The sequence below is a fragment of the Myodes glareolus genome, chromosome 17, assembly GCF_982192425.1.
Source record: "Myodes glareolus chromosome 17, mMyoGla1.1, whole genome shotgun sequence".
NCBI lineage: Eukaryota > Metazoa > Chordata > Mammalia > Rodentia > Cricetidae > Myodes > Myodes glareolus.
Genome location: NC_142042.1, coordinates 21,211,441 through 21,220,164, shown reverse-complemented (window position 1 = coordinate 21,220,164; position 8,724 = coordinate 21,211,441).

Sequence of the window (8,724 nt, the reverse complement as noted above, 5' to 3'; positions counted from 1 at the left end):
AACAGTATCAGTCAATATGAGAAAGTCACGGCATCTCACTTAGACGGAGATACAAGAATACAATTTCCTTTCTGTCGTTGCTTCAGCTTTCGTGAGGTAAGCAAGAATGTTTCACTCTTCCAAAAGGATTTTTCTAAGCGTGAAGACTCCAAAGAGCCCGTACACCCGCTTTCTGTGGATCATAGGCAGCCTTACCTTTGTTTCGTCTCAGTTCTCCAACATAAACCCTACCTCATAGGATAGAGAACTACATCCCTGTAAGCCCAGTACTTGGGAGATGAGGAAGGAGGGTCATTGATCCAAGGCCAATCTGAGCTATATAGCAAGACCCTGAGGAAAAGGAGTAGAGGGGAGTGGAGGGGAGGGAAATGGAAGGGAAGGGAAAGGAGGAGAAGTGAACAGAAAGAAAAGGGAGAAAGAGAGGGATGGAGAACAGGGACAGGGAGAGGCGAAGAAAAGGAAATAGGAAAGAAAAACTGACCAGGGTTGTATTTGACTGAATGAGTGCTTGCTTAACTGTTTGAAGCCCTGTGTTTGTTCTCTAGTACAAATAAGAGGAAAAGAATATATATAATCTGACTGCGGAGATGGCCCAGTGAGTAAAGTGCTTCCCACGCAAGCGTTCAGACCAGGGTTAGCACCACTGGACCCACATAGAAACCAGGCAGCATGGACAGTCACCTGAAATCCCAGCACTTTGGAGACAGAGGCAGGAGATTCCCCAGGGAAAGATAGCTAGCAAGAATAAGTCAGAATTAGTGAGCTCTAGATTCAGCAACAGATACTACCTAATCAATAAAAATCAATAAAACAAAGAGCAATTGAGGATCAAGCCTGACATAAACTTTGGGCCTTGACATGCACCTCCACACATGTGAGCCCGCACACCATGAAACATATACACATACAGTACACACATGAACACATGCACAAGTACTTTCTAATCTCTCCCTTGAACTATTGTCTGAATTTTTTTAAAAAAAAAGTTAAAGTTAAATCAGCAAAGTGTCTGGAGCCCTTGGAAAGCACTAGAAAATACCATGGCTAAATTGTTCAGTCCCTGCAGATTATAGCCATGTGGTGTGCATGGCTTCCCAAAGATCTTTGCCAATTATGGAACAGGTAATGCATTGAATTCCACTGGACATTGAGAATATTGTTCATACAGTGAAAACCATATTGAAAGCAACATTTCCAAAATTTAAATTTAATAGTAAATGTATATGAATTTTAGCCCACTTCCTTATTGATTTTTTTAATTCATCCACAATTATAGAATAGTTTCTATAAAGCTTAACAACAGAAAAGTAGACCACCATGGATCTAGGAAAAGAATTTACTACCACCACCTTTCCAGACCAACATAACCCTTACTGTATTCTAGATTTTATCCTTACACCACAGATAAGTGGAGGTTCACCTCTCAGCAATGAAACTTCTCTCTACACCAAATGCAGACCATGACAGAAATCCAAAACTGAGTACAGAATAGGGATCATGGGTAACCAGCCCAGTGAATTCATTGACATCACATTTACAGCTGAGGGAACACCATGGGAGAGGGAGAAGAAATATTATAAAAGCTGATATACCAGGAAGTCTGCTGTGGAACAGTCTTTCCAAGAAATGGCTCCGTAAACAAGACCTGAACAGTGGCAGTGTAATAGACATGCTGACACTCTAAGAGGACAGTATCATGGGGGTCACACTCCTTGACAAGGAACTATTAGCCACTGTACTGCAGGGAGATGAAGAGTTAGATCCCGCCCCAGGGATGAGTCCCCTTATCAGTTGTCCAGTGCAAAGTCGTGAGCTCTAAAACCGTATACACACAAACAACGAAAACAGATTCTATGTATATATTTGTACATACATGTGAATGTGCATGTGTGTGTAACAATAGCATCAAAGAAAAATAAGCTACCAATTTGATGGGGGTGGGTCATAGGAAGAGTTGAAGAGAAGATACCTGGAAGGGGCCGGAGGGAGGAAAGAGAAGGGAGAAGGTGATCTAAATCCATTTTAATTAAAAATGTATAAAATACTTTAGAAATAACTTTGTAAATGAAATAAAAAAGTTAGACTACAATTCTAGGATAAAATGAAAGCAGTACTAGTAGATCATAAAGGAGGCAAGGGAGGGGGAAGGCTGCATGCTGGGAGAGTCGATAGCAAGGCATCCTCGCAGACGCGCTCTCATTATACTAAGGGTCAGACAAGCACTGTGGAAAGGAGGCTTGAGGCCACTAAAGAACAGAACGAGGATCTTCAAGTGAAGAACTTCAATACAGCTCAGAAGAAGATCAATTCGCCCACACAGCAGCATAATCTCCCTCTGCTGCCCTACCTAACAGAACTGACACTAGAGCATGGGAGAAGTGCGTCCTGCCCACCTCCACACTGGGAGCACTTCTCCTCAGGAATGACGGCGCTTCCAGGGCATGTGCGTGGCCTCACTGTCACCTCCGGGGCACCTCCGAGCGGCTTTCTGTGCCTGCTCATCTTTGGATGAGCATCCTTTCGCTTCCAAGTCTGTCCTCCCCTCCTGTCTTTTCTGCAGCTCTGCCTCCCGCCTCCACTGCCACCGCTATAAACTTGATCAGGCACCTTCTTCCTCACGGTGTCCCTTCTGCACCTTCCGTTTATTCTGCTTGGCCCTCCTGCTTTGATGACGTTGGATTTTTGTCTCACTTACAGGACACCAGGAAGAAAATACAACCCGTGTCTCCCTGCTCGAGACATGCATGAACTCTCTCTAAGGTCTATGACTTTCAACTCTTTGTGCACATACATAAGCAGACTCAATTTGGGTGTTCAGAAATATCTTTACGATGAGTAATTCAGAACGCACAGCTTAAGGACGTAGAACATTCTATCCGTGTGCATGGAGCCAGAGTGGTAAAGGACCCGGCCATCTGTCTGGGGTTTTATCCTCTTGTTTTGTTGTTTCCTTTCTGGAACACTCATTCCCTTTCAGTACCACAACAGAGGCTTAAGAAAGTTACTGAACCATGACCCAACCGCTAGACTTCCAGATGACCTACATTTTCAACTTAAGGTCAGTGAACCAATTCACAAATTGGATTGGCAAAACAGTATTAAAACATGACCCAGGAGGCAAGCCTCCTCGGAAGAAAATTTTCTTAGAGCATTTGGGATTATTAGTCTCATGGCTGCGTCAAGAGCTCCTCTTACCAGGGAATTAAAGAGGGCGTTTCCATGAAAGCAAATACACCCCCCCCTCCCCAGAGACAGCCTGTGTACCTCTGTCACTCTGTCCATGAGGTCTTCCCTTGAACACTGACGGATACTGCACTCAGGAAGCTACCCCCTGCCTGCTTCTCCTTCTGCAGCCCCCTCCATTTTCCTGTCCTTTTAAGATCACTGAACACTTGTGTAATGCAGCCTATCTTGTTCATGTCTATTCCGTCTATTCGCCGTATTCCTTGCTTCGTATAGGCTCACCAGTAAGCCTTGGCTTTGTTCGTAGCGTACGAATGCATGCAGAGAATCTACAACAGTTCCATCCAATAGTAGGCTCGCAATAAACACTTTTGTAAATGTAAGTCGATGGTTTTAAAGTTACCTTTAGAAATGATCCTTTGCTGGTAAGACTGGTGAAAAGCCTGACATGGCACTCCTGAGGGTATAACCTGGGAAGATTGGAAGAGTTAAGCACAGCCCTCCTCAACAGCGTCAGTCCACACAAAATCTCAGATAAAGAACAGGAAAAGCAAACAACAATGAAAGCCTCATGGGCTGGCGAGATGGCCCAGTGGGTAAGGCCTTGCTGCACTAATATGAGTGTCTAAGGCTGCATCTCCAGAATCCACAGCAAGCCAGGCATTGCAGCACCATAGCATGAACGCTTTCCTGAGATGGCCAGTGAGGACCACGTGCGGATTTTTCTTACAGTCAACACAGTGTCTTTGCTGGCTGTGTCAGGAGTGAGTTCCTATTAGTCACGTTCACTGAAGCACAAGTAGAGAGAGGAACGACTTCGTCTCCCTAACCCCGATGACCTTTCCTAATTTCTGAGCACTGCTAGACGAGGCTTGTGCCTTGAAACTTCTAACCTGGAGGTAGAATGAAGGAAGAGAGTGAGAGGTCTCTGCTGCTCTTCCTCTCTCTCTCTCTCTCTCTCTCTCTCTCTCTCTCTCTCTCTCTCTCTGTTTCTCTCTCTGTTTATCCCAGAAGTAGAGAAACAGCCCCTCAGCCATGACCTTCCAGGCATCCGTGTGGCTTTCTCTTCTGACGTCTCTGAGCGCCTCAGCTAGTGGGAGGCAACAGAGATCTTGGATTTTCTTTGTGTTGATTTGTCTGTAAGCATCAAAATACCTTCTCAGGGCCTAGCAGAAGTGAGAGGGGGCAGAAAGGTGTTTGAACATGTTGTGGCCTTTGATCTTGAGTCTTCCAAAGAAAAGCATGTTTTATAAACTTCCCTGCCTTCTCAACGGTTTCAAAAGTTCCATGTCTTGACACCCCCACCCCACCCAAGAAAAATGCACTGTGTGCCCAAGACACCAGAAGGGAATGAAACCATTCTCTACACCATCATGGTGAATCAAATGTTGCTAGGGGGAAGGGGCCTCCCCAGGAGCATGTTCCAGGAGGCACTGAGTCCTTCAGGGTATTGTAGGAAATACTGATGCACAAAATTTAGGCGATCTCTCTTTGCACAACTAAACAGGCACACACCCACACTACAATTAAATTCAGAGCTCATTTTCCCAAATTCACAGAAGGGATATAAAAAGCAGAGACAGGAGGTTGCTCTAAATTGGATACTGTTTCCCTCATGCCTTTTAAAGACTCTGCACCTGCCTGGGATTTTTCCACCTTTACAACCAGTTTTTCATAACTCTAGACTGTTTTCTTCCATATTTTTGGCCTTGAATGTAGTAGAAGAAAGGAAAAAAAAACAACTACATGTGTCTTTAAAACCTTCAAAGACCAGAAAACGTTCTTTCTATCGCAGTAGGCCCTGAAGATGACGCAATCTTTACTACGTTTTAATTCCAGGCTAAAATGGCACGCAGCAAAGCAGATAGAAGGAAACAGCGTGAGAAAAAGAGAAACCCAAAGCGTCTGGGCATCCACATTCTCAGAGCATCCACTGGGTGTTAGGGAATGGAAACATTGTTATAAATGTAAGCAGAGGAATATGACAAACCACCTAGACACCGTCATTTTCTTTTTAAAGAAGCAAACAATGTGTCAAAGACAAGTATTCTGAGACACTTTCCTACGGCTCATGAGACATCAGCCTGAAGACATTGTAAGTGAGGTCATCATGGGTTTTCCTGCAAGAAGTTCAGGAAAACTCGGAAAGTCAGTTAACCATAAAAGCAAATTAAAGATGGAGCTGACAGGGAGGCGTGAAGGAGGTGCGGAAGTTAAGTCCCATGTTTATAGCAGATGTTTAAAGATGTTGACCTTATTAAAAAGTCAGACTCACCCTACCAACTCCATAAAGCTGGATTCTGGCACCTGTTCCGATAGTCACCAGCTCTCTGACACTAGAAAAGACATCCCTTCCTGAAATCTCTGCGTCCTGACTTTTTAACCAATTGGATTTTCTCTTATCTTGAAATCAATTGAAACAATGAGTAAACCATGCATCGCCCCCTAGGACACAGTCAAACCGGAAGACTACTCTGCAACACATACAAAACTATGAGTGGCCACTCCTCCTCAGTCATAGTCAAGCCAAAGCAAAATGAATGTTCATCTTAACTCTGTGTATGAGAAATAATCTTAATAAATTTACTTTAGTATATTGCTCAGTTACTTTGCTTTGCTATTACTATTGTTGATGAGTTCCTACTCCAAACTTGTGGTTAAATTCTATCATATGAATGTGTCTATGGGAGAAATATAGTACGTACAAGACTTGGTGCTTTCTAAGGTTACGAGTATCCAGGAGACTGGCTTCTTAGAAAGTACCCAGTGGGCAAGTAGGAATTCCTGTATTTCTTTTCCATAATTCTTTATCTTGAAAAGTCACATAGTGTTTAAAGCATAACTGTCCAAAATGTCTTAAGGGAAAGGAAAGAGAAACATATGTTCTCATATTAACCAGGCGTGGTGGCACAAGCCTGTAAACTCAGGGCTTCAGAGAGATAGGCCAGGAGTCAAGGTTTGGATCCATCCTCTACATAGAGAGCTTGAGGCCAATCTGGGCTCCAGGAGACTGGGTCTCAGAAAAAAAAAATAGAAAACCAAACGAGTTTCAGGCATATTCAGAGCAGGCATTTGTGCAAAGCGTGTGAAATAAAGGGTCCCAAGGCCCCCTTACATGTTTGTTGAGACTCTCTTTCTTCTAGCTTCTCAGTTAACCCGTTCTTTTTCCAAATTAGATAAAAATGTAAGCAATCTAATGTCCACCTGCTGTGCATGGTAAGCACGCATTATGACCTAAAATTGCAAACACTGAGGGTCTGACACCAAGCAGGTCCACTTTAGAATGGGACAGAAGTGTACGGAAAAGGCCTGCAGCTTGTGGACCTTGGCAGGTAGCCATTCCTCAATAAGAGGCCGGGGCTTTCAGGCTAAGGACCCTAGGAAGCCAGCATAGGAACTGCCAGTGCTGTTGGCATTTAAAAAAAAAAATAGATGATCACAAGCTAAACCCACTTCCTTTATGGTTTTACCATGAGCTACCTTGTCCAGACACAAACCATTTGTTGAACAGGTTACCATGGACTAAGAGACTCAACATACAGAGGGTTTTATCTGAAGTAAACAAATATCAGGAAATGTGTAAACTAGACTGTTTTGTTGTTGTTCCTCAATATCTGAGAGGGAAACAAAAAAAGTAGGGAAGATTTATCTAGACTCATGGTTTGAAAGTGTCAGTCTGGGGCTGGGTTGCTGTGCTGTCACAGTGCCTGGGTAAGGCAGAACATCACGAGAGAGGGTGGAAGACAAGGCTGCACACCTCCTGGTGACCAGAAACAGAGAGGAAGGAGCCCAGAACAAGACACATCTTTCAAAGCAATGCTCCAGTACCCTGCTCTTTCTAGCAAGGCTCCTCCTAGTAAAGCTTCCAGCATGCTCAAAAATAGTACCAAGACCCTAGCACATGAGTTTGTGGGGGTGCCCCATAGTCATCCTACAAAGTAAGGGAGTCTATGGCAGTTTGTGGGGTCCACTGTGCCCTTAAGGAGACCAACTCTGCTATTGTCCTTCTAGGAAAGGAGTTGTAGTCCATGGTGGAGGTGGGGGATAGAAGGGAGGTAGAGGGGATGACCTACTTTACAAAGCCAAGTTTTAGAAAAACTTTTAGAAAATTATCAAATGCTGGATCTCTTCCAGAAATGAACCCAACTGGTTACTTATCCCTGCGTCAACGAGTCCTACTAGGGAGTCAATCATTAATCGTTCTCCTCTTTGCTTTCAAAGTTTGACTGGATGAGCATGGTTGTCCAGTTGGCACGGCCTTGCCTCAGCTCTCTGGGCCCTCTCTCAAGCCCAGAGACTGCGAATTTGGTGAGAGTTGAAAGGCCCCCTTTGTTTGGCTTTTTATCTATACGTCACCTTACCCATGACCTAGAATTCCAGAAAGTGGTTCCTCCATTTTTCTTCGTCAAGGTGGTTGATAATAAATGGGGCTATAGCAGGTACTCCTTCAACTTCAACCAACAAACCAAATGTCAAAGGTTTTGAATTCTGAATACAAAGGTCAGGGATTTGGAGAAGGCCTGTGAGCCAACACAAAGACAAAAACTCTCCCTTCAGAAAGTTCTCTTATGCTAATCCTTTGACCTCTTCTAAAACTGCTTTTATCCCATCAAAACTTCCTGAATATGCTTACTTTTTAAGGGTAGATATACAAATACAAATTTTTCCTCTAATATATCCATTTTATACACACCATATCATCTAAAATGTTCTTTGCCAGAGAAAGTAGAGTTTAAGCAATTCCAAACTACACCAGGCCATTCATTCACTCTCAGAAATGTTGCTGCCAAAGCAAAAGCAGAATTAAGGTTTCAGCCGTTCCAAGGGGTCTCAACTGCCTGCCCCACCAGGAACAGCATGCTCCTGTGAGTTCTGTCCGATCCATACAAATTGTATTTCCAGCAGCTTGAATAGAATTACCACTGCGAATAGGCTTGTGTTGTTACTGAGCAGATATCAGCCCCACTCTGCTTTACTTACAGGGAGAAATCTGTTTTGAGCAGAGAGAAGTGTTTGAGACGCAGTCAGTTAGAATGCTAGTCAATTAAGGTGTCTACTCAACTCAGGAAATATTCAGCTATAAAGTTCAATCTATTGTCAAAATACTTGAAAGTATAAATCAATTTTGTGCAAGAACCTCTCTTTTAAAAATATTCTACCAATTCTCTGAGAAATTTATAGAATATATTTTTGAACATATTGCCCCCTCAACTCCTCCCCTTCCCACCCAACTCTGAGATGACTTCTTTGAGGTGACTGTGTTGCCCAGTTGCTGCTGGGATTGGAGTCTTCCTGAGTGTGTGGTTGGCCTCCAGGGTTCACACCAGGAAAGAAGGCCGGCTTTCCCTCTCCCAGCAACTATCAGACGCTCACAGCTTCTCAACAAGTGATAGAATTGTGGTCTACTTTTCCTGCTCTTGATGGAGCTGCACAAGACTCTCTTACTAGTCACAATGAATGTGCCATTGAAGATGTGGGTTGCTGTTTTCCTATGGTAGAGTTTTTCCAGAAGAATTGCGTTGAGCCACTATGTTGTCAACA